General features: G+C 39.8%; 1 long non-coding RNA gene across 2 annotated transcripts in view; it reads right to left on the reverse strand.

Moving 5' to 3' along the window:
* The window catches only part of LOC147059654 (uncharacterized), a 63,195-nt gene extending 37,872 nt beyond the window's left edge, over positions 1-25,323 (reverse strand). The window contains exons 1-2 of one of the 2 annotated variants that reach the window (XR_015065700.1): positions 25,232-25,323; positions 14,416-14,513 (exon numbers count right to left, since the gene is read on the reverse strand). This is a non-coding gene — a long non-coding RNA (uncharacterized LOC147059654). Of the gene's footprint in view, positions 1-14,415; positions 14,514-16,753; positions 16,949-25,231 lie in introns of those variants that run through there. The other variant, XR_015065699.1, reaches the window with a different exon arrangement.
* Between the last annotated feature and the right edge of the window lie 2,041 nt (positions 25,324-27,364).

The raw sequence follows: 27,364 nt of genomic DNA on the forward strand, positions 1-27,364 counted from the left end.
AGAGCCCGCGGTATCTCCGGCGTGTCCTGGGTCGTCCCTGGAGTCTCGTCCCGGCGGGAAGTGCCCGCAACACCTCACCAGGGAGGCGTCCAAGAGGCATCCTAAGCAGATGTCTCAGTCACCTCATCTTGCTCTCTCAACACGGCTGCAAAAGCAACAGCTCTACTCTGAGCCCCCCCACCCGGATGGCCGACTTTCTTGCTTGTACCATAAATTATTAAGTTTGACTCCAAGAGAGCTGTAACAAAATGCCCAGCTTAAAATAAAGTTTTAATTTGTAGAATTTGAATTTGTATTTTAATTTGTAGGGCCCCTTTTGAATTTTGGCCACCTAGCCACACCTCATTCAAAATATGTTGCTGCATAATGCTGAAGTCCACACAGATAAATATCACACATCACAAGTGAAAGCAATTTGGAAAATGTGTACCTCACCAGAGATTAAAATGATTACATTGCCATGAATTTACATTTACATCCAACTAGATTTTAGTTTATGGGTAGTCAGACAAAAATGGCACATTGCGTACGTAATGTGTTCACATATAAAAATACGTTTTATGCTAGCTCGTTCCATTAGCAGAAGGCCAAAATAACTCTGGTAATTGATTTGTTTCATCATTTTAATTGAAAGTCCAGACCAACCTTATTGGAATAGGAGAAGATAATTTTAAAGGAGAGCACGATTCGCGAGTGGACAGTAAAAGCTTTGCAGGCAATTAGTATGTATGCTCCTGGATGGTCTGGGTGTCACCAAGAGACTGTGACATGCCTGTACCCTGGGTGCACATCCACCCGACCACTTTAATTGGACAGATGCTCGGCATTAACATTCATCTACACATAGCCACCTCTGTGAGTATGATGGCTCTTTTATTGTGACAAATATGAGGCCAATTTATTGGTCTCCTTGGATAGTAAATAGAAGGTTAGATGCAGCACCAACGCTTTAATTGCATTGTTGGGAGGAAGATGATTTTCAGCGATGGCAGCTCTTGATGTGCTCATAAGAAGGAAACGGCCCGACGGTTTGTTTGCACACAGGCATTTACGATATTAGAGAGACAGCTGCTGCTTCTTTCTGGAAAGAGGTCACAACTTCACGTAGATTACTCAAGTGACTCTTGCTCATCTTGCAAATAACTATCAGTTAACCCTCGAGTATCCCCAATCAAATCAGACTAATCAAATCTTACAGAAATGTATCTCAGCAGTCACATTCAGCAGCGGATTGAATTTTACTCTGGCAAACCAAATAAAATTACCAACAATTAACCGGGCCCCAATTCCACCGCGCCGTCATTTGTCGGCGGCTGCGTCACCCTTCCATCAATGTCAGGCTGTCATCGTTTCAAGCCCAACCAAACTGTAATCATTAGTCTGGCATGTTATTGGAACGAACTCAAGAAAAAGCAGAACCTTGACCGAAAAAGCCATGGATTCAGCCTGAAACTAAACTGAATCATAAAAGCATCTCTGAAACCAAAACTCTGCGGCATAACAACCTCTCGTATCTGATCACAGTACGGATGAGGTTTGCAATCACATTGCTATTACACAGTGATCAGTGGAAACTGCAATCAAATTACAGAATGAGTGAGCAATAACTCCATATTTATTACGCAGATGAAGTATTACTGAAATTGTAAATGAAAACACTTTGAAACTCCCCATTTGAACTCACTCGGCACGAATGCATGATCAAAGCTGCGGGAGGAGTAGAAATGAAGTAAGGCAAGATAACTGACTATGACATCATCAGAGGCGAGAAGAAGTGAAAACTCTCCTGCAAAGCTCTCTAATTGGCGTCTTCTTTGGCATGAGGGCAGAAGACCACCAGAAGGATAGAGCACAACTGGGGATAGAGGAAATAAACAGGAGCGAGCAGATGGTCCACTTGAGAGGACAGACACTCCAACACATGGAACAAACTGGACACCATAAAAGTTAGTTGGTGGCTGTGTGTGTGTGTCGGTTGCAAAAAATGTCAGCCAGCGTGTCACTGAACATTGCATCGCCAACAGTTTACATGGCATAGTTACCGCTTTTTTGAAAAATAGATTGAATTTGTTGGTGCTTATCAATTGAGCAGAAGATGTTTTCATTATTTTTTTGTTCAAATTAGAAATCAAGCTATAGTGCTTTTCGAAAGTGCCCGAGATATAATATACAACAGTAACACGCTCTTGCATAATAAAATCCATGTGCTCTAATAATCTGTTCTACATGCAATTGTCTTCTTTCAACATGCTATTTTAATCTGTTGACAAATAAGATTAAAAATGATTTTTTTATAATCCAATTTTCCTGGCACTAATTTTGTGTGAAAGTGCAACACCGTGTTATGTCTTAGTGGTGTGCAAAATTACTTTGGGCTCTTGGACGCGCCTCACTGTCATGGAAAAAAAAAAGCTTGTAATTTGGCTGAGAGCAATTTTACACTTTATGCTACGCTTTTACGTGTTGCATAATGCCGGCAATTTGCACATTATCCAAAGTATATTCTTGTTTAGATTTAAAAAAAATTAAATGTCATGTCCCACTTAAAAGAATGTCAGTCAAATAGCCTAATTTAACAGACATGTTTAATGGTGGATATGACCAAAAAATCCAATTCAATCCAACATATGTATTTATATATTTGGAAATAAAATAATTCCCTATTGCAGCATCAAAAACGTGTGCAATAGAAAGTGATTAAAAACATCACACTACCCTCCAATTTTGAAAAGTTTAATTTTACAATGTGCTGAGTTTTAAATTTACAAAAAAAATACATATTTTTAATTGGTGTCAAGGGTTTACATTTTCATGGTGGTGGAGGTCACAAAAGGTGAAGTACCCGAGCGCAGGAAAGCAGGGAGGCAAAGCACGACTCAAATGATTTATTTTGCAATTTAAAAACAACATGAAAACTTTTTGTCATATATTTTAAAACTGTCCACATGAGCTGAGAGTAGAACCTCTTTAACCTCCTTCCCTCAGGTAGGTGCTATCAATCTATGGTCGCCAAAAACTAGCATATCTTTTTATTCATAGCTGCAACGTAGCATCTGACACACATTTGCCAAAGTTTCACATCTCCCTGTGTGACAGTATTATTGTAGCTTTGCCATTCTGTAAATTTGCATAACCGTCACTGACCGTCATGCCACACCACGAGACACTTGAAAGAGCTCTTTGCATAATTTGCGCAATCATCTCTGTATCATTATAACGACACTATTGGTCACTTGAAATTGTGTGAAATCACATGACATTTACGCAGACGATGCAGAGAACGGTCATTTGTAGGCTATCATGATTATTGCACGACTAGACAATTCATTCTGCTTGTGGATCAAACTACCAGAGAGATGTTTTTACATATTTCACCAATAAAGTTAATTCTGAAACCACATCCAGCAAGAAGACATTAAATTAAGAACATTCAAATTCCAAAACATTTCTGGATGCTTATATTTCATTCTGCTTCTCAGACTCGCACTAGCTTATTTTAGGCATTTATTTTGGCCTCACTTCCCTTATCAACATTATACCATTATGTGTGACAAAATGCCTCAAATGCATAGGAGCATGCTTATTTGCATCTCATTTAATTTCCATTCACTAAATTGTGATTATTCAACATTTTTCTTTTCATAATTGAATTGCATTCAGTCGAAAAGGGTGAATCGACTCAGCGTGACTGTTTGGCCTGAGTGTGTATGTGTGTGTGTGTGGCTTTGAGTGACAGCCTGAGTTTGGGTGAAGACGGGGGGGGGGGGATTTGGGAGATTTGTGGCTCCTGGTGATCCAAAAAAGGTGCAAGGGTATGAGCTGATTGGTTTGCCCAGTCAATTTGGGAGATGGCCAACTGCTTAAATGTCAGATGATTGTAACAATAACTCTGGTAAAACAGCTGTGGCTCTGTCATGTGTGTGTGTGTGTGTGTGCGTGTGCGAGTGCTTATTGACACATGTTTGAGAACTCTGATCATTTGTATTCCTCACCCGAACACAACATACATGAAGTAGAAGAGCCAGGATGTTGGGCAATTTTACAATTTAATAAAGCACAAACAGAGTCTTAATGCAGGGAGGAAATCCAATCATAAGCCTCATTCCCAAAAGTAGTACAGATGGTTTCAATCTATTACGGGATGCCATTTGTTTGCATCCCCGGTTATCAAAAACTGTGAAAACAACACCATTGTATCCCATCAACCAATGTTTTCTATATAAACGTGCAAAAAAAAGTGTGACAAAAGTTATTTCGACAAGTTAGGTGGAAAACTGAAGGAAAGCAAACAGATAGATTGCGAGGTGCAAACAAACAAGGAGGTGAAGAGACCTCACAGGAAAAAAAACAAAAATGTGGACAGATAGATTGGCATACTGCGGTAAAAGAAAAGGTTGAGAGAGAAGCAAAGCATTAGCCGGACACAGCAAATCATGTACTCAGGTTATGGAACTGCCGGGCTGCAGAGTTGATTGATGCCTGCCAGGCAGACTGAGTCGCTGCAGTGAATCAGCAATGAAGATTGCCGGAGGAGAGCCACACCCACAAACAAACAAAATGCCCCAAGACTATCGAGTGTGCGGGGTCCCAAAGATTTTGTCGAAGCCAAAGAGAAGTGTTGATTCAAATAAAAATCAGGAGTTTGTTTATTTATGCATGTGACAATCCCAAGAAGCGCAACTACATGTCTTGCTTCCAGCCTAAGGGCACTGTTACAAATTGTAAACACTGACTGCCAGGTCAAGAGCAGAAGTTTTAGCCAACTGTTTTTTGCTTTAATTTTGGTCCTTGTTTAGGCCAGCAGTAACGTCAGCAGGCATTTAACAACTTTCCAGAAATTGTTTTTTTTGCGCATTTCTTTGAACACGGGTTTATCAGTCTCACCAACTCAGTGAGTAACATCAGCAGACAATCAACACTTTTTCAGGTTTATTTTGTTTTTTAACACATTTCCTCCTGTCCCCACTTGGGAACATTTAATGAATGCTTATCAGCATTTTCAGATTTTTTTTTTTTTGGGGGGGTTCATATATATATATATATATATATATTATTTTGTCAATCCCCTGAGATATCCTCAGCCACCCCAAGCCGCATAACATTGATGTCTGTGATTTTGTTTTTTCTGGCTCTTCATACTCTCAAATAAAACAATTGTGTCCCTCAACAAAGTTGCCCATTCCTGATCTCTGCTATTCAAACTTTATGCAGACAGCTCAGCTGGTTTCAAATCTGGGCTGTACTCTATGTTTAAGGATCACTGTCAGATTGCATCAAACATGAAGCTGACTGTGAACTGCGCATATCCAAAAGTAATTTCCCTGACAATGTAACTGCATACGAGCAAAGTGATAGACATACTACTTTCTCTAAGAATCTCTTGCCGGTGTCCAAGGGATTGCAAATGTGCTAAACATGCTGAAAAACCAATCTCATTTTTCATAATCATGCCTGGGACTTTTTTCCCCCCCTGTCCAAATGCAGGAGTGACATTAAGCCCCATCGCAGCAGGATTGGCCAATCGTTCGACGTGCACAGACTTGAGCTTTTCTGGGCATGCACACACACAAACACACACCTACAATTTTGTTTAATACGATTCCGGTAATATGCACTTGTATTTTAGGGGAATGTGAAGGTAAATCTCAATTCGTAGAAAAGTACGTTGTTGTTTTTTTAACCATTTTTTTAACCATCGCATTTCCAAGAGAGAGAGAAGCTTTTTTAATACAGCTGTTAATGCATTAGTTCAATTTTATGCTTGCTGTAAATGCATTTTTTTGCAGCATTAATCATTTTTGAACCAGCGCAGTCACAAGAGAGAACACTTTTTTTAATGCAGCTGTTAATGCCTTAGTTTGATTTTATGATCCTAATGAACATTTCAGCAATCTACTACCTTATGAAAGAGATTTGTTTCGAATTTAGAATCGATTCTTGTAGATGGCACTTTCTTGGAATAAAGGGGTTTGAGAAATGGCAAGTCAGTTGCTTTCAGCGCAATATCGAACAAAGTGCCATTGAGAAAGTCATACAATACAACTCCTGGTTCATGACGCAAATGTAAAGCTTCATTTTCCCATCACTACTGCTACTGTATATAATACTAGTATATAGTAACTCAAATTGATGCTTGATGAATTGTAAGTTGTACTTTTTCATAAAATACGACTGCATGGCTGTCAGGATAGTCAATTGCTTTATTCATCTTGGGAATTTGAAGAAATCAACTGCAAGCATATTCTAATAAGCACACCGCTCACTGTCTTAGTACAATGAAAGAAAATGTTATTTGCATCAAGTCGGTATTCAAGCAGTAACTCTGAACTAACTACAGTTCGATTGCCAGTAGTCTCCAGTCACACCCGAAATGTGGCTTAGTATGTAAGAAGTAACATGTTGCATAGGACAAAACAAAACTCCCTCTTCTAGAGTCAGAGTTGGGAGAGAAATAATTGGCTACGTGTCCTTTGTTGTCTGCTCCCCCAGGCTCACTCCCTTATTATCTTGTCGGATATATGAATTGGTAGTTAACATCTGTACTGCACTAATAAATCACACACTACAGAGCACAGAACAGTATTGCGATTGTGCCAAATGAAACAAAATTCAATAGAAAAAAAAAACAATTCAATCTGTGAGTTCATTATTGCAAAGGTGACAAATATCAGTCCTTGGCTCACCGATTTTCTTTCTTCTGCAGTATAATTAATAAATAACAACACAAGATGATCCTTTGTGCTCAAAAGCTGTGCATGGTTTTATGCCCAAGCACACGCACGCTGTGTATGAAAATATACCAAGGTGTGAGACGATAAAAAAAAGCTTTAATTGTCTTTTTTCGACATGCTGTTAAATATTATTTAAGTCAGTAATTAAAGTGTTTAAGGAGGTTTATGCTGTTACAGAATATATATGTCACTCAGGCCCATCTCTTGTTTTTTAACGCAAATTGGAATTGAATATGCTTCCGTGGTCAACTCCATTGACTGATCTCATTGTGGCACTTAAATTAATTCAAAATCAATATAATTACATTTGATATTTAGGTGTGTGGTTCATTCTTGTTGCCAGGCTGTGAATGAATCTCAAACAGCATCACAACAAATTTCCCACTGATATTAAATGAGCAGCGCTTTCATCGATGTTCCCACATTCCCTTTTCAGTGACCGTAATAATCAGTACTTTTATAGGATGTATTTCTCCATTTTCACATTTTTCTGGTCCGTTTTTTACGCAACGTATAATTTCCCCATTGAAATCATACTTTCTCAAAAGGATCCCAAGCAGCAAACAATCACATTACCGCACTACTAGTGCCTTCCACCTTCCAAGGCAGGTACAAGCTCAGTGACGAACGCTCGGGGGACTGATGATAGGAGTGTTGGCAGTGCCACTAAGAAAAGAGCCTCCTGAGGTATTTTCATTAGAATGTGCTGCGAGGACAGCAGAATGGCCCCTGCAGCCCCAAGGATATGAGACAAAGAAAAAAAAGTGAGTAAAACACGCACCTACATGGAGTTAGCACATCTACCTCAAAGGCGCTGGCTTCCAATGTTAGGCATCTCCACATTCAGCCATATATTTTTTCTAGGCTACGTTTTGGGTATTCCAAAGTACATGGCTGTAATGTAGTGTGTCATGAGCCATGGTTATAATTGGTAGCCGTTGTTATCTAGCAGCCACCCATTCAAGATATTCCCTTGAGGAACCGACAGTACTGGCCAGAATGAAAGAATCATGTGCAGATCCAGGAAAATTGGCATACACGTGTCACCAGGCAGTTCACATCACAAATCACCTGGATATTAATGGACTAAATCCCCTTATGACTCACATAAGTGACAGCTTGGAAACCTGCTGCACGCAACCACATGTGAGTACAATTGATCAGGCCCAAAACACAGAGGAATCAGTCTTTGAGAGAGAAATCATGCATGGTTGTCAGTTGGCTCTCGAGTGACATCAGGAATTGAATGTGTTCATTTGCATGTCGGACCAGGCTGGAGGAAACGGTATGTTCGGTCGCACTAACAACAGGCCGACTGTGGTACCAATTCGACCATGATAGTATGTTGGAAAGAACCACCGTCACTTGTAGAGCCACCGGGCGAACGCAGGAAACCGGGCAATGCAGGTGGGGGATATAGTGAGCGGCGTGAATAAACAATATGAACACTGACAATTATTTACGTGCCCACCTGCAGTCCTGGTTTGGCGACCCAATATACTGTATACTCCATGTCTTATTTTTTTAGTCGTCGTTCTCCTTTTGGGCTAACCGAGTCCTCGCAGATGGCAGCTCGGGATCCACAGAGGCTTGTGATCCTGTTAGCTTGTATTGTGCTTGCAGCCATACAGTTGTGATTGTGGAGATTGTGGAGTGGTTGCATCCCGGGAGCAGTTTTTAACACGAGACACAAAGAAGAACACCAATGGCTCTTGGCATATTTATGAACAAAATACTTATGATATCCACCACACATTTTCCCCAGAGCACATCCATCTGCCTTCCTGCACCTCAAATTTACTCAAATCACGCTAGCACCAATATTTGCACATAATTTGAGCGCGGTTTCATCAGCTTGAAGCCATCAAATAGTCCAATGCAGCGGGCGCAGACTGGAACGCCCACCGTGGTACACAGCCAAATTCCCCAAATTAACAAGGCTTGCAACAGCTCGACAATCAAGATGTGCCAGTTTTTACACTGGAGCGCAGCTGCAGCTCCAACATGGAGCCCCTGAGACACACCCAGGGCGTGGTGGTCCAAGGGATTGAGCAGTAAAACTGATTAATTATTGCAGTTGGAAACATGCTCACAGACATATACCAACTTGACCTCATTTTTACATCATTTTACTAGCCTTTGGCGAATTGAAAATGTAAACATTGAACTGTTATGAAGATCTGATTGATTTTTGCTTGGAGGTAAGAACACAATGAGGAAGCAGAACTATTGTACATCTGTATCTCCACTCTGATGGGCTCTCTGACCTTCAAGAATAGAAATACACAGATGCTATGCTCAACTAAAAAAAATATTGAATCCCACTCTATATTTTAGAGTTAAATTTTACCTAGGGTCCCCTTGCTTCCATTAAAATGATATTGATTCGTCTCAGAATACAGTTTGAGCACAAATAGTCACCGTTTGTCAAAATGCAGGTACTTTACCGACTAACAAACCTTCTCAATTAGCACAACATTAATAAGATCTGATTATGATAGATTGGAATACCGCTAAAATATTTCCAGGCTGAAAGTAAGAGTTGCAGCTTTCAGATTTTAATCCCTCTTCAGTACCGAAGCTCAAGTCATGTATTGACCAAGTAGTACCGTTACCACGCAAACTCCATTTTATTTTCTTTAGCTCAAGGGCAGTGCTACTTTTTTGCTGATGCCACCTCCAAACACTGACCTTTCTGCCTATGTGCGGACAGGATCACATCTAAGATTGTGATAGTATCAGGCACCAACCTTTGAGCCCATGTCCCCTGCATATATCCTTTGAGAATGCTCAAGCTATTTGCCTCCACATTCTCTCGCATTATGTTCTTTTATTTGCAGAGGGAGTTGATTGCCGGGCTTGTTAATGACTCTGCGTTCTAATCACTAACAATACAAAATGTTCTTGCAGCACAATGGATATGGATTATATGCCCGACAGGCCTTATTTTACTTTGCATACTAATTTAATTACTCGGCCATCTCAAGCTAATTGTCATACAAGGCCATGCTCTAAAGTGATTTTTATGAGTTGTCTGTCCTCTGACAAAATCGGGATATTTAACCCCATGGTTTGAATCTGCATGGTGATAGAATGGACTGTGACATATCCTTGACGTATGATTTGAGGAAATCAAAGCCATGTCGTTGATTTTCAGTATCTCCCAACTGCATGATGCAGTCAACCTAGCTAATGGTCAAAGCCAATTACAACGGTTATCTAAACAGTCCTCTTCATCATACTGTTCATATTTTGACATCGAGACTTGACGTTTGCTCGACACCACTGAGACGCGTCAGAGTGTCATGAGCAGGTTGTCAAAAAAAAACCAATGACGAGGAGAGACACAGAAAATAGTGGCAGGAGGTCATCAATCTTGTCCCTTCCTTTGAGCCCACTGAGAATATTCCAGGTGATGAGTACGGACACAACAATACATTTTGTCTATCTTACTTCTGTTTAAGATGTAAAACCAAAAACAAAATACAATCTCGACATGCCTCTCAATTTGAGTGATTCTGGAGAAAGAAATCTGATACGGTGCGCTCACAAATGAGAACCATAAAGCAAAAATTGTTGCGGTTATGGCCTATTTTTCAAACAAATTGACTACCATTACAGTCTAACTAACTGTGGCGTGTGGTGCAGTAATCATAAAGCTATTTGGAAGTAGACAGCAGTGGCAGTGTAAGAGCTGATGCACACAGACATTCCATTATTTAAGTGATCTCATCAGAAATAACACTGCCGCCGTCATCACCGACTGCTGCGCCCTCGTTTACTCAGCCCGTTTTGCAATTCAAAAAGTCAGCAGGTGTACGCTTAAAAACATATCAAGAACACACGTTTGAAAATACTGCCAACAAAAGGTATCTAGTTATTGTATTGTACTTTTTTATTCTCACCGAAACCACCACAGTAATTGACCATTATAATAAAATTGTGACAAAACCAAACGGGGTATTTTGCTAGAGGCCTGAATGAAAATACATTTCTTTGAGCAACACTTGGGATTCAATGGGTAGCCTTTTAAATCACAATGCCTAAAATAATAAGATCTTTTTTTTTTAAGTTTGGCAGCTAATTTAATCGCAAATACGCTACTCCAGGGGTGTTAAACTTATTTTTGTCACAGGCCGCATCAATCATAGTTTGCCTCAAAAGGCCATTGAAATTGCCAACACAAATAAATGACTTATATTTTGTGTACGGTACACAACAAACTAGTGAATGACTAGATGAACGAGTTTTCAAAACAGAAACTGTTAACATATTTTAAAAAATATGAATGATAATAGAATTTGTTAAAAATAGAGCTATTTTTTTTAAAGTCAAAACAATTCGTAATTTTAAGATTGACATTTAATTTTGATGCACAATTTGTCTTTGCGGGCCACAATCAATGATGTGGTGGGCCGTATCTGGCCCCCGGGCCTTGAGTTTGGCACCAGTGCGCGACTCTGTTTGGATCATAAAATCTGATTAGAATATGAGCAGCAGAGTAGCCGACGAGTTAGCTCACAGTTTGGCGTCTGACCGTACAACTCTCGGCTCCCGGTCTGAAACATCAAGATATATTCCAAATACTCCTCTTCTTCTCATGGTACAGCTTCATCATTTTATTGGCAGCAAAAACCTCCGTCTCAGGTTTCTGCACAGCCTTCTGACCTCATCAACTCACGTGTACAAAAGGGACAAATTAAATTAGGTGGCGTAATGAAGCAAGATGCATTTCATATGAAATCGCTCTCTTCATTGTTCCCCAAGTCACTGAAGAGACTCATCGGCGCTGCATGCAATCCTGCTTTCACTTAAATGATGACCATTTGGATGAGCTCTCAGGGGCCTCCCTTTTCAAGCGTGCCTCCTCATTGGACCGCGTAATGCTTGCTGCAGCGATATATACTTCCATGAATGGAACTTAACATGATCCATTAAATGAACAAATTTGCTTCCTCTTTTTTTCCCCCCAGAAGGCAATAGACTTAAATTCTCTGGTATTTTAAATCTGCATTGACCTGAAGAGAAAGGAGAAGGGGCGGAGCCAAAAAAGGACAAGCCAATCTTGCCAAGACATTGATACGAGTGTAAACGATATATGTAATTAATGACACACTCACTCCTAATTAAAACATCAGAGTTCTCACTTCGCAAGGTTGCGGCAGCAGGTAGACAAGGTTCTTGCGGAGCGATGAGGGACATGCATTTTCTGACAGTATCGCATAGCAGCACCTGCTTTTTGCCCACACCTGCGACTGCTGGAATCATATCTCATTAAGTCAATGAATTAACATCATCCTGGGCCAAGGAGAAAAAGGATGATTTTCTCATCACAGTGTGGGGGGGAAAAAAAAGCCTCGTGCCGCAGAGGTGCCGCAGCGCGTCGTCTTTCAAAAATAAACTGGCAATTGTGTGATTCAGTGAGGCAAGCCAATTCGCCCCCAAAAATGAATTACTGACATTTGGCATTTTCTTCAGTAACCAACTGTTGTATTTTCTTTGAATCAACTTCAAAATCTCCTGAGTATAATCTGGTTATATTCAAGCTGCGAGTATATGAATAACATGAGCAAGTGCATGAAAAGAACAAGTCAGAAGGCGGCAAAGCGTAGAGAAGGAAAGGATCGGAGAAGAGAGGCAGAAAAGGCAAAGTCGGCACACGGGAGGCATCATAACACCATGCCCCCAGATAATAAAAGCTACATGGGAACAATAAAGCCATATCAACTCACTCACTTGAAAAAACAATAGGAAACAGGCAGGGAATGCCATTTAGGATTAAAAATTGATATCCTTTCAATAGAATATTCTGTTGTCTTTAAAGAGAGCTGACTACACAAAGCGCCCTGCGGGACATGCATACAGGCACTTCATGAATACATGAATCCCACTGCTTGGGCTGGCCTACCGCTGCCTTCGTCCCTACTCACAGTGCTCTCCTCTTGTCAAACCTGTTGCACGTGGCCTTTATGTTCGGCTAATTGTTTTTCCATTAATATACTGAAATGGATGTAGTTGGAGAAATCATAGAAAACAAATACCAGGTTTCAAGGTATATTTTTTCTGTCCTCAGGTGTATATTGAAAGAAACAAGGCCCAACTTTTTGTAAACTAAATAAATACTACTACTACCAGTAAAAATAAAATAACAATAAAAAATAACCAAATAATCATATAAAAATGAATAAATACACAATTAGATAGATAGATAGATAGATAGATAGATAGATAGATAGATAGATAGATAGATAGATAGATAGATAGATAGATAGATAGATAGATAGATAGATAGATAGATAGATAGATAGATAGATAGATAGATAGATAGATAGATAGATAGATAGATAGATAGATAGATAGATAGATAGATAGATAGATAGATAGATAGATAGATAGATAGATAGATAGGCTATCAATATGGTCACCTCATTTGTGCTTCTCCATTGACAAGCAATAAATGGCACATGATAAATATGACTCCTAGTAGTGAAGTTTAAATACTATGTTACAGGGTGTGATGGCCTGCCACACAACACCATGCATACATCCATCATAATTGCAGACTCCCGCTGTAGCCTTGTATTCATTCTTGATCTCCAGGGTTGTCATTATCACAAAAGAAAAACAGAGAACCGCCTTTTTGTTTTTGTTGTTGTATTTTGGGTACATCATGTATTACCAACCTAAAACCCCCTTGGAAAGAGAAAGTCAATGCTTCTTAGTTAGAAAGAGGAAAACATTGACATAATTAAATGTATTAGAGCATCAGCAGCCCACGAAGAGCAGAGGTTAATGCGTTGCTCTGGTCCATCCTGTAAAAAGGATTGTTCAAAACAGTTGTGTGGTATTAGGCAAAGAGCCAAACACATCCTTAGGGATACATAGTTCTACTTCAGCTCTCATAACCTTCACACACATAAATGCTGTATTCAAGGCATATGTATGAAGGGGAATTCACAAAACTGAGCCTCATTTCGTGTGTGAAAAACTGTTTGAATGGCCTTCAATACCAACCGTTCAATATGTGAAGACTACAAATCGTACAAAACTTTGAATATTTATAAGCAAAGTCACAATCGATGTCATTTCATCCTTTCCTGAGTCGTGAAACCTTTTCTTTGTTGTGTTTTCTAAAAGTCATTTGAATAACTATGAATATTCCTTTTCAGCTGCAGTTGTATTCTAACCGTACTGATTTTGTGTTTCATCCACTAACCCTTGCCTTGTTCCTTCCTTATTCATCAAACAAGATTCTCAGAAATGTAAAAAATGTAATGTAGAAATCTATTTACTCCAAAGTCGAATGACCTACTTGTTTGTGACTCCACGGAGTTCAACTGATGACTCACACATCCACATTTGCATATACAACAAATTTGTAAGCTCTTACAATATTAATAAGCACTGGCAGAGCTAAGATTCTTATATATATTTTTTAAACTCAAAAAATTCTTCAGAAAAACCTGAGAAACATTCATTATAGGTTCCTATAATAGGAAAAGGGGGATAATATAGCAAATAATTCTTGGAAAATAGTCAAAAGGCAATTATTTGGCCTGACTCCTATGGGGGTGCAAACATATTTTAGGGAGGGCAATGCCCCCTGCAGCCCCCTTCTAGCTTTGCCATTGCATTGAAGAAATCATAAGTGTTATACATGTAAAACGTACAATAAAAAGCTTACCATTTTTTTAGTTCAATCTTTGTTGAAAGCTTCTGTTTTCAGATTGATGAAAAGCCTGCAGCGTTGTTGCAGCGTGCATGTGGCCGGATGGAAAGTACCTTGACACACAAAGAGAAACAGACAGGCTGTGTCACTTCACACGAGAGCAGAGAAAAGTTGTGACAGGCCATTTCCACGAGCACTGATGTCAGCCGGGCACATCGACCTCGCTTTGATCGAATAGTCGCATAAGGATAAAAGGCAGGTGACTTTTAATGTTCACCAATCAATCAGTGCAGCAGACTGTGATGCTCTCAGTTTTGTTTGAGCGTCTATTAGCCGGTTTTGGCTGCGGGATGAATTTCACAGAAGTATTTTTTTAGTAAAGCAGAAAGCATGTCTCAGTGGGAGCCTAAGTGAGAGCCAATCCAGCCTGTCAGACAAAATACAGGGCACATATAATCAAAAAGGCTACTTTTTAAAAATAGTAATTGCAATGTTAAAAGTCACAATGGAAATTTCACTGTTGACTCTGACATAAAATAAAATGGATGTGAAATTCAGTCAATCACTCGTTTTGTTTTTCATGTAATGTCTACTCTGTTCATTTTTATTTGTGTTTATCATCATCATCATCATTGTCAAACCTTCAAAAGAAGCACTTTTGACCTTCACATTTTATTTGTGAGCCTACATTTGGAACCGCAAAGGGGAAACATCTTCCTGTTTCTGTTGACTTTATTTGAGCTATCAGTGTGTAAGCAGAAAGGCAGGTTGGATTTGATCTCATTTCAGGGTCTCGAGAACATCACCCACTGCTTTTGGAGCAAGGACATCTTTAACCACTGCGGCTGCCTTTGTTCTGCCTGTCGTGATATTTTTGAAAGACGTTTTTGAATGCGGTAGGAGCTTTTGATTAAGCATAGTCAGCAGTGCTGTTGCTGAGGTTGTGTTTGAATGTGTGGCAGACTTCAGCTGCAGTAACCTCCAAGAGGAGTTAAGAGGATCCCACCTGACTCTCAAAAGACATGAAAGTTAAGAATTTATGTCATGCTCACTGAAACTCAAGTATTCATTCAGAAAGCGAACTTTTTGGTGTTGAATATGTAATTGGACATTTTGTTACGAGAGATTGCAATTGATTTGATTGCCCCCCTCCTGCTCAATCTCGCAACTTCCCTGTGTTTTGGTCCAACTGCCCTTTTGCCTTCCATTCATCCAGTCTTTGTGCTCTTGCTGTGTTCCAAAAATGTGACTTATACTCCAGTGCAACCTATATGACTTATTCCTCTTTATTACGTATTTTATGGCTATGTGACTTGTACTCTAAAGTGATGTATAATCAGAAAAATATGGTAAGTGAGAATAAAGTGGGCAGGGCATGTATGAGACGAGACCACACACACACACACGTGTGAACGCACTGTCGCACTCGCGCGTACTTGGAATGAGATAAGTCTAACAAAGGAAGGCCTGGAGATACTCTGGGCTGCCTCTGCCTTTGTACAGTTGACAGGCTCATTCACCGTACTAATTAGATGACAATGCGTAATCTGTAAATTCAGATGAATGGAAATAAAGCTTTGATGGGTACTTCAACATTTTAATAATTAACGACACATTCAGGACTCTCTTTTTCTGGGCACTCAGCACCAGTGGAGTGTTCATGGTGGCCAGCTTGCCTCTATGTTCAGGTTTTGGGTGCAAAAGGAATCTAGGGACAAATTATATATATATACTGGTCACCGGGGTTCACAAAAATATTACCAGTGTGTTTCTTTGGCTTTCAATATGATGGCTCCTAATAAATTATTCATATTTGATCATGGAGTGTACATCTTTCCCGGTTCACTGTTTTATACTGATGCTATGTCAGATATAAGGTATACTGCTGTATGACACTTCCCCCCCCCCCCCTTTGCTACTAACTGTTAAATAATTAGGTAGTCAATTTTGCTGCAGCACAGCCTTTAGCTTAGTTTTATAAATGTTTGAAGCCTTTGCAAGCAGGAAGCATCCGGACGTCAGCTCAGAGGGTTGTTTTCCAGGTGAGCTTCTGTCACTGTTTCATCTTTACAGTCTTCCCAGACTACAGCAGATAAAGCACATTTTGCAATGAGTATTTTTTTTATTTACATACTCATACAATCTTGCAACTTTTTGCGTTAATATGTTGGATCTATTTTAGTCAGAATTGAGAAGAAATTGAATGGTCACACACTCCAAGTTGTACCAAGTGGGGTGTCGGTGAAAATGTCAGATGACATTTGCACGAATAATAAGCATCTAACCCAAGGAGTCTCCTTTTCCTTGTCCTGCTATAAGGTCTTTACATCTGATATGATTGGGTGAAACTGACCTTAAAACGCTGAAAGAGCCGATGACCTCCACCTGAGCTAGCATTCCATGATTTCTACTGTTTATTCCTTTTACTGTGCTCAAAGAAAGATCAATATTATGAAGTAAATCTTTGCCAGAGTAGCCAAATGCAATTGCATTAAACTCTGTGGATAAAAATAAAGAAAGCCAGGGAGGACACTCAGCTCTGTTAGCAGACAACTCATTGTAAGAACTACTACTACTTCTGTGTGCACAAGGGTCTTTATAAAACACGCCCACTTAATTAACACAGGTTAACACAGTCTTCACTTAACACTGGTGTATTCACTTGGGCCAAGGTGTCAAACTTGAGGCCCGGGGGCCAGATACAGCCCATGAAATCATTTTATGTGGCCTGCGAAGACAAATTGCCCATTGACTTCATGTGTCAATAATAAAATTACAAATTGTCTTCAGTTTTAAAAGATAATACAAAATTCTAGAAAATGTTTAGCATTCATCTTTTTTTTTAATATTTAAAACATTTTTACTAGTCTCTGATTTCAAAACTAGTTATTTGTCAGTTTGTTGTGTAGTCTATGCAGCCAAAGCCGAGAACCAAGAAATACAAATTACAATTAATCAAACCATGAAATAGAAACAATACATAGTTGCGAGTATAACAGAAAGTCTGTCAATCAATTGTACGCCTACGCCCACAACCAAACTGACTTGCGTGCTAAAATGCGGCAATATTCATACTTACGCTATTTACATTTTGTTCCAGCATTCAATGAAACATTTAAAGGGCACTCGAGCATAGTGCGTTGTAAACCAAGCTTGGTATAAATACATCAGTTTCAGGATATAAAGTACATGATCATAATGTATGACGCAGCAAAGAAAAATGAGGCAACTTTTAATAGTCTACAAACATTTCAAATTGATGGAGCGTGAATCCGCATATGCAGAAAATACATTTATAAAACTAAATGCATTACATTTGGCTGTATATCTACCAAGTGAAACAAACAGTTAGCGCCCTCGTGCACTGTTTCGCTGCCTTCAGCCTGTGAGGCTTGTTGTGCTTGAGAGGACAGTATGTGCTGCATATTGAGACTAATGCCTCACGCAAGATGAGAAGGGCGGCAGAAAGCCACCCAGAAGCAATTTTTTTTTTTTTTTGCCAGCTGGTTTCCTACGCGTTATGGAATCTTCTTAATGGCCGAAAGCAAGGCTACAAACACAGAGTCACTTTGTTTTTACTTCACGTCAAAATTGTCAAATAAAAAAAAATAAAAAAACTCAGCCAACTGTGACCTTGGGAAATTGAGCCTTTGTTGTAGGATTTGATAACAATTAACATTTTCTAGGAGGGGGGTGGAAAAAGCTAGTTAAAGCGTATTGTAATGCCCCTCAGGTGGTCAAGGATAGACTCAGCCATTAAGAAATAAAGAGGCATTAGAAAGGCAAAGGCAAGAATTAAATCAAACACCCAGGGGGAAAAAAAAATACAATTAATAGCTTTGTGAAGGAGTAATGCACAGATGGCAAAACAGAGATTGATGTTGTGGAGTAGAACAAAGTGGCAGAGACCCTGAACAGTCACTTGGCTGAGAAGAGGTCCCAAAACATCTGCTCTCTGCCTCCGTACCGCCATTACTTACTTCCTCACCCCCATCATTCATTTTCCCACTATTGGTATTGTATGGACAGGTTGAGCTCTGCAGCAAAAGGCCAAATGAAGCAAGCTTCCCATGTTTCACGGTTTGCATTTCACAGATGAATGCCAAAAGTAAACTATTGCCGCTTTTCCATTACAGGTTTCGTGAACGGCACGACTCGCCACCGTATGTGCCTCGCTTGGCACGGTCCAGCCATTGTTGCTTTTTCATCTCAACAGGCGCCATTTAAATCCATTCCCGCGTTTTACTGTTACGGCATGGCACTTGGTAAAATTGCACCAAATATAACCGGTCATCAATTATATGGTGTTTGTTAGCATATATTTTGCACGTAACCCATTAAAGTCTGAAGCTAGTTAATGATGTGGGGACGTGCTATATGCAATATTAATTCGAGCTGTCATGGGAATTAGCGACAAATCGGCTGAATAAACAACGTCTTAATGATGCCGTAGGTGGTCTTTTCACAATGAAATTGTAATTGTCTGGGGATCAAGTAAGGCACGGTGAAGCCGCCCTCATCAGCTCGCTTCATACACTGTGGCTTCACTCTTAATGGTTAAAATACAGCCCGCTAAGCCTCATGACGATACCTAGAAGACTTTTGATAGACACTAGCATATTGTGGAAAAACCTCATTATCATCTACCTAAATAATGAAGGCCCTGGGGCAGAAAAATGCCTGATGCCGGTATGTTAGCACTAAAATAAAGATCACACAGGTGAAAATACTACAAGCTCCGAATGCTATATTGGCTACGTTGTTTTGACAGCTGTATGTGCATCCATTAGGGTATATTATCTGTTTAGGTCGTATGAATGCTTGACAACAATTACTGTGGGCTAGATACTTCACCTCACTTGGGATTTATAAAAAATACGATTTCCACATTAAATACCGGAGCCAGCTTCAAGCCAGCAGTTTTGTCCATGTCATCAAAAAACATACATGATATTTTTTGTGGTCTGATACAAATGTTTTTAGTCAACAGGTGGAGTTTTAGTTTGCTGTTTCACGAGTGGTTAAGCCCTGTCATGTGACACCAAAATGGGCTTGGGATGGAGTTGTCGAATGAATAAGTGCAGCAACAATCAAGTAGGAGCTGATGATGGTCTGGTGATTGCTTTGTATTGTTTATCCATGATCAGAATTCTCTATCAGACACTGATATGATTTTGCTCCTGAGTAACTGTAAAATACAGATCTTATCTATAATTATATGCAAAACGAAGTAGTGCAGTTTGCGCCCTGCATGGCCCTTCTGCCTACGCTCACTAGGGCATTCGTTTACAGGTCAGTGGAAGGTTATGTCTTTAAAAAAAAATAGACGACAAAGCTCCAGTTTGATTGACACTACCAAACAGATACACATTTAGTGATATGGTTATTATTTATTGGTACATAGTGCAGTGTTTGTAATCATAACAAATTTATATGAATATCTTTATCATGTTATCTTTTAAAGTTGAAGCTGTGTTAAAAATAAATGAAGGACTATGATGGATTGTGTGAATTTGCTAGATATTTTATGTCCATATTTCTTCCCCAATCCCCAGCAGAATTTTCCTACGTCTGTTGCCTTATTTCTTTATTGCTGTGGAGGTCTTTCCACAGGAGATCTCTCTATCAGAGAAAAATCTGTGTGCAACAGTCCACTTGGCAGCACTTCACTCTAAATAAGGGGGGAAATGGAAGCTCTGTCAAGTGAAAATGCATGAAAGCTTGATTTGTTTGCTTCTTTCTTAAGAACATTACTTTTAGCCTCTTTTTCTTCCCCCGCTCTGCCTTTTTTGTCTGATTAGTGCATACATTTGATGATCAAGTGATTTTCTCCTGCTTCTTAAAAACACAGAATCTAACATCACTCACATTTTACATAATATCAACTATTACGGTGCTTAACTTCAGCATCTGTAGCACGATCAATAATTTAAAATAATAATATCATAAATGGTCTTTGATCAACGGCGCTGTGAGAACAGGAGCCTGTTCCTGGCAGCTCCACCTCACTCTTGAGCTTTGCTTTTCTTTTCTCATCTTTAGTTTATTTTGTTTGTGTTTTTGGACCTCAGTGTATTGCTTTTACTTTTTAAACATGAATGCACACTGTGTTGGCTTGGAGCCAAGCCTCCCGTGTTTGCAGGCGGGATCAACTGTTGGCGGTCCATGCTAGCGCTGCGATGGCTCCCCGGGGGGAGACTCCACATACCCTCTGAGCTGAGGAGGAAGGAGACGGGGGTGTTGTGCCGGGATGGGGCGGCGAGCAAGGAGGAGACGGTGTCAGCCCATCCTCCCATCTGTTATCATGGCAACGTTAGAACTATCCCCAATAAGAGTCGTGATGCTAACCTAGCATGACAGTGACTTCCAGGAGGCAGGCCTGCTGCTGTTTACGCAGTCATGGCTAACAGCACTAAGATCAGAGTTTTTCCTCCTGGCATGTTATTTTTTATTTTTTTTGTATTCGCTACTGGTGCTGTAACGATGCAAATTTCTCAATTGTAGGACTAATAATCTTATATTTATGTCATTTTATCTTAATATCCTATGACTTAAGTTTACAAATAAAATTGAGATGTTAGTTGAGCGCTGACTTGGACCACAGATTAAAGTAGTAGATCAAAACTCCCCTCAGGCTTTTCTTGTTGATTCTTTTAGGTTGCCCCGCACAGCAAGTCAATAGTTCGCTTTCTGTTGGATGGCAGCGTTCTGAACTTCCTCCAGTTGGACTGTATGTGTTATTCATTAGAAAATTATTTTCACTTGGGCTATACAGAAGAGAAGATTGACCTCATGCCTTGGGCTGATCTATGGAACTGGCTACCAAACGCTGAGTGAAAAAGCCACTTTTACCTATTTTATGGCTTGTGGTTATTCCCAGTTTAACGTAAAAACACAAGCACGTTTATGAAATGGTAAGCCGGTGTGCTTTCAGCTCAATGTTGAGCAAAGCAGAGTAAAAATAATACCTGGATGTGGAAGCAAAGTTGAAGCTTAATTTTTTTCTTAAAGTAATGGTCGTTGGGTACTTGTAAATAACAAAGCAAAGAGTGGGATTCCTTCATCACCTCTTGATTCAAAATTAGATTCAAATTGCTTCATTATCTCTTTGAAACATGCATTTTTTTCATACAATAATGCTGGATCGTAGAATTTCCTGACACAGTAAACCTCCACCGAACGAGGCTTACTCCCAAAAAGTAAAAGTCCACAATTAACCCCCAATATTTTAAAATTATTAAAACGGAATGATTCATCATATGCAAGGGCCGACTGTATTCTAAAACTGTCACACAAACTGGTCTGATGACTAATAGTCAAAGAATACACTTGTACTGAAACTGCAAACTATGTCTGCCATATTGTGTTTGCAAGAGCAAAGACAGCCTTTACAACGACTAGGCCTTGATACGATGTAGTATAGAACACCCTGAGGACCAACCATTAGAGTGTGCAAAACCAGACGTTTCATGCGAGACAACACGGAGCTTGATGAAACTCTTTGTCAGGCAATAAAACCCACAACGTTGATCGGTGAGTGGGGGGATGCAGAGTTCCTCAGGGAGACCCTGACCCTCGCACTCTCTTCAACCACTGGTTTCTTGGTTTCGTTATCTGACAGACAGCTTGAGCATTTTCTTTCCTGATGGTGAACTGTACCAAATCAGGCTTTGGGCTTTTTGATAGGGCATACAGCAAGATTGAAAAAAAACAATAGTTCAATGTCTATGACACCCCCCCCTCCCCCAGTGTAAAAACAACAATAACACAGTCTCAGTGGAGACCCTTAAGTTGTTACACCAAGAATTTAGAGACCCCTGATTAATGGTTTCTCATTGGGAGAATGTAAAATACAATGTCGCTGGTGGCTATCATTGAATTGTTTCACAAAATTTCATTGGTGTTCGATAAAAAAATATATATATATACTTTCATTATATCTATTAAGTCTCCATTGTCAACTGTTAACATTGCCCAGAGAACCAAGGACAAGTTCAATACATAATTCATGAAGAAACTATTTTCTCCTTGCAAAAAAACGCTCTTCCATAACAGACCGCATCACATCGGAAGAACTATATAATTTACATTTCTGCCGCTAAGTTTGTCTAAACGATAGTCTTAAGTCCTTGTACTTCTGGTCGTCCAGTTAAATGTTTATGCACTTTGTTTTGACAAAAATATCAGCTGACAAATGTGATTTTCATCTAGAATTGTGCCAACCACCAAAGAGGATTGTTCCATTGAAGTCTGACGGACTGGCTGCAAATCTTGGTGCATGGGGTTTTCCTGACACTTGTGAATGCCTTCAAATCTGTTTGAAAAATGTAGCGCACTTTAATTATGAAATAAGCAGCATTTGTGTCATTCCAATTTGGGATGTGAGCATGCTCAGCTCCAAAACACGCTCCATTTTGAAGAAGAGCTGTCTCTGCAGCTGTGGTGCCACACACCGGACGAATCGCTCTCATATTTTGACAACTGGCAGATCTGATGTGTAGTTGTGACACATTTGAGTGGGCGGGAGAATGCGCACAGTCAGAGAAGTTTCCAGCTGTGGGCTTTTTCGGACTTGAGTTCACGGTGTGTAACCTTAAATGTGACACCGTATACCAACTTTAGCTGTGAAAAAGAGAATCCAGTAAAACAACTTGCAGCACATGAATTAACATATATTATATATATTTATATATTATACATTATTATTTATTACTATATTATACTATATATATTTCATTAGTAAAACATGTTAAAGTAAGTTTGAACAAAGAGATTATTCGTACAAAATAATGATTGACTGTTATATAGAATAGGAATAGTCAAATCATTAATCCGTCATCAGCTCTTTCAGGATGACGATTTGAATTTATCGATATGAACTTGCCAAAATACATATGAACTAAAATACTTCAAAGCCACTTTGAACGTGTTGTGCAGGCAGTGAGCGCTGACATGAATGAGTAGTGAAGTGGTTCTAATATTAGCATATCTCAGTACCGCCTGTTAAAACATCAACAGATGAATAGATTTCAGTGTAGTCTTTGTTTCGGACCGAACCGCCCATCCCGCCCCCTGCTGTCCACTGAAACTAACATCCGAATCCTCGAGATTTTCACAACTGTTTTCTAGCCATGTGACGTTTACAAAGTGAGCCTGAGGGCAGTCTCGACGTTTGCTCCTCAATCACAAAAAAAGGCCACACTAATGTTTAGATTCTCTCTATTCAATTGAAACACACATCTGAACTTTGCCATCATAAACCCACAGATAGCACATCCTTCACATTTCAATGAAATCCTATTTCAAAAAGCAACAAAACGCAAGGCGGGGGCGGGGACCGTTGCAAACAGGTCTGGAAGCACCGAAGTGAGGATGTCTGGCCGAGTGAATTACATTGGCCTTGTTGTTTTTGGATTGTCAGAAGCCTTTTGGGACTGACTTAGAGTAATGCCTTGCCCCATATCTCCCTCAGCACTCAGCCAAATGCAGCTGCGCAACAGTAGGCCCACTTAATGTGATCTTGCCCGGCTTTCTGAGTGCGAAGCGGCAGAGAGACAAACAGGACAAAGGACGAGTCGGATGACTGATGCACACACATTCTCAGCAATGCACATGCCATAAATAGTTGCCGTGTGTGTGTGTGTGTGTGTGTACTGTTGTGCACATTTAAGAGTAGGAAGTGCTCCTATGTAAGTCCGCTAGCTTGTATCTGAACATTTTTTTTCTCTCCTCAGCTTCAAAATAAAAAGTCGAGTCATTGAAGTTATGAGCAAACACAAGAGAACAAATTGTACAATTAACAAAATGTGTATGTGTTACTTGTGAAGGAAGCAAGTGCCGTCTGCCTGCTGAATTGGTCGTAAATTGGATTTTATAGACTAGAAATTTAACTGAAACACAATGTTGTCAGTCCCAGGGCTGAATTAGCCATCTGCCTTCAAGGGCGGATGCCCAGTGGGCCGGCATCTTTTAGGGCCGACATGATTCTATTTATTTTCCTCCATTTTACTTTTATATTTTATTTGATTGTGCATTCCATAAAAAAAAGACATCAAACCAGTGACACTTCATGTTTGCAAATACTCTATCATGCATGTTAAGCTAGTAATTTTGGAATGCCACCATGAAGTGACACAACATGAAATTCTTGTCCAAAAATATTTTATCTGTCGTCGTGCACAAATCTGTACCAACATAGTCTTATTTCTGTAAGATCCAAGCAGATTATCTGCGGTCTCAAATCCAGAACATTAGCTATTTGTTTTATTAAGGGTATCTTTTGCGTTTTAGCTGGAAGTGATTGAGAGGGGAAAGTGGAGCAGGGACAGCCGGCTGATTTAAATCACATTGGATAGAGGGCACATAGATAATTGCTTGTCTGGCCCTATAGTCACGTGGAGCGAGCTGTTATCTTCTACTGGGAGATAAACTAGAGGGCAGCCCACAATGATAACAACATACCTGACTGTCAACAGATGAGATGTAAATGACCCCCCCCCCCCTTGCATCACTTTCTCCTCTCCCTAGGCTTCCACCTTGCCTGTTATTGTTCAAATGAGATGTGAAGTGTTTCACTCATTCACTGCCAACCCAGTTAATATCTTTGACATCTATAACCGTCAATGGCACTGAATGAGTTAAGTGGCTTGGAAATCAGTCGACAGCAGCAGTTGCAGTGGTCATTTGTGAAGTGGTGTATGTTTTTGTGCCTATTTGTCAAGTCTAATCAATAAAGCAACATGAAGGGCTTTCTTACAGCAATATAATAATGATGCTTCATCATTTTCGCAGCATCTCCTCAAGACGTCTCTTCCTCCTCTCTATCACTTACGCTTTTCAAGGTTTGTGGAGGGTTGCCCCACTCAGCAGTTTCAGCAATAAAAGCCATGTCGGTGCTCATCTGAAACACAGAGAGCCAGTCTTGATTAAATAACCTGACAATGCGCCGAATGTCACTGTTGCCACGGAGACCAAACTGACCTTGGGTGGATGCAAGTAGGAAAAGGACATAGGAGGCAGCACTTGGAAGCAAAAGGGGACGGACCACTTGTTTTAAAACCGGGAGACTGAGAATTACAACTGATATTATTTTTGTTTTTGTTACATGCTTTCAAATGTCGCATATTATGAACTGTGATGGGTTCCAGGTCATCTGTGACCCTGAACAGGATAAACAGCAGAATAGCCATGTGTGTTTCATGACCACGACAGTGTTTATTTTTATACTCTTATCTTCCCATTCATCCATCCATTTTGTGCACCTCTTATATATATAAAAAAAAAAAAAAAAAAAAACCTTTTCAATATACTGAACAGCACCGGACTCCACTGATTGGATGAAATGGGGCTTATACAACTTGGCAAGAATACTTTTCATACTGGATATATCTCAGCCACATTATACAAAAATAACATAATAGTGCAAACAGCACTAGCAGTGACATTTCTCATTTGTGCTGGTTTTTATATGCTGCAGCCTCCACGTTTCTACTTATAAATGCGGATTACGGGATTCTTAGAGCATCCGCAGAGAACACAATGCATAAAAAATAGTTTTCCTAATGCTGTGTATCGGATTAAATACTTCCTGGGCCCAAGGGCACAATAATGGTAGCAAAGTGCAGTGACAAAAAAACTGCTCTGAACTTTTGGCAGGAGTTTAGTGTCTTTATTTTTTTTTCTCTGCCTTTCAAAAGACTTAAGTGTAAATGTGACATGGGCTTTGCATCACATGATGGAAATATTTCAATGTAAGAAGAAAACAGAGAGCGTGAGAGAGAGAGAGAGAGAGAGAGTCAGAGAGAGAGAGAGAGAGAGAGAGATACAGAGAGAGAGAAAGACATTTAACAGAACACAAAATTATTGCTATACCGTAGTTGGTTTGTTGATTATTATGAAATCCAAAACACACACACAAGGAAAGAGAAAAATAGTATTACATAATTTGTGAAGGTACTAGTAATGTAACTAGTAATGTAACCATCCCTAACTCGTCACACTTGTTTGTAAGCACAGAACACATAGTCATTGTTTTTTTTTTCTCCCCCCCATTTTCCGTCTGTTTCAACTGCTGGATGCTTGACAATGAGTTTTGGTGGAAGACGAATGGGAAGAGGAGCCTTTCATTATTATCATTCCCGCTGTGTTCCTGCGTGTGCCTGCTAATTGATTGGCTTTTTCCTCATGATTTCTTTCAGAAAACAATGCAGCAGATGAACATTCATTTGCCATTGGGGGATTGCTTCCATTGCCATCATTGAGCATCAATTACTAGACCGGCAGTACAACACAAATGTACGTCATGGTACACAGGCAGGGGGGGGGGACTCGCCGTCTTACATACGAAACATTGTTTTATTTGTTTACTACATGGTCCATTATTTATTGTTGTCAATCAATCATGAGCTGGCAGTCTCAGTGTTCTTAATCATTTCATAAGCCTGGCTGGGGTGAGACTTTGTGGGTGGGACGGGCAAACTGTTCTAAGATTTCTAATTAGCCAGAATAAAATGGCGAAGAAGAAAAAGTAGGACAGAAAACAACAGAACAAAAGGTTGAAATTATCTTGATGAAAAATTGTCAAGCAAATTTCATCTTGTCTTTTATCATGAAGAGGCCTGACAGAAAATGTCAAAGCATTTTTTTTTTCACAGAGTGCACAGCTGATCATATGTCAAATGTTACTTTTCAGTAAAAAATACAATCATCAACAAGGTTTAACTTGCTCTGCTTTAAAGCCACAGTTCTCAAGCTCGGCGCCTGTATTGATCTAACACAGGTATGTCCTACTCCTCACATGCATAATCAAAGTCAGCCGCATTGGGCTCACTCCAATCAATAGCTATTCCGACAGCGTAGCTCCAGAGCCACAATTCATAATAAATGCAACACTGCAGTATATACACCTGACCTCTTTGTTATGACAGCGCTTATCCGAACATGATCATAACAACGGCTGAAATCG

Source organism: Syngnathus leptorhynchus, chromosome 3 (assembly GCF_054491065.1).
Source record: "Syngnathus leptorhynchus isolate UIUO chromosome 3, UIUO_Slep, whole genome shotgun sequence".
Classification (NCBI taxonomy): domain Eukaryota; kingdom Metazoa; phylum Chordata; class Actinopteri; order Syngnathiformes; family Syngnathidae; genus Syngnathus; species Syngnathus leptorhynchus.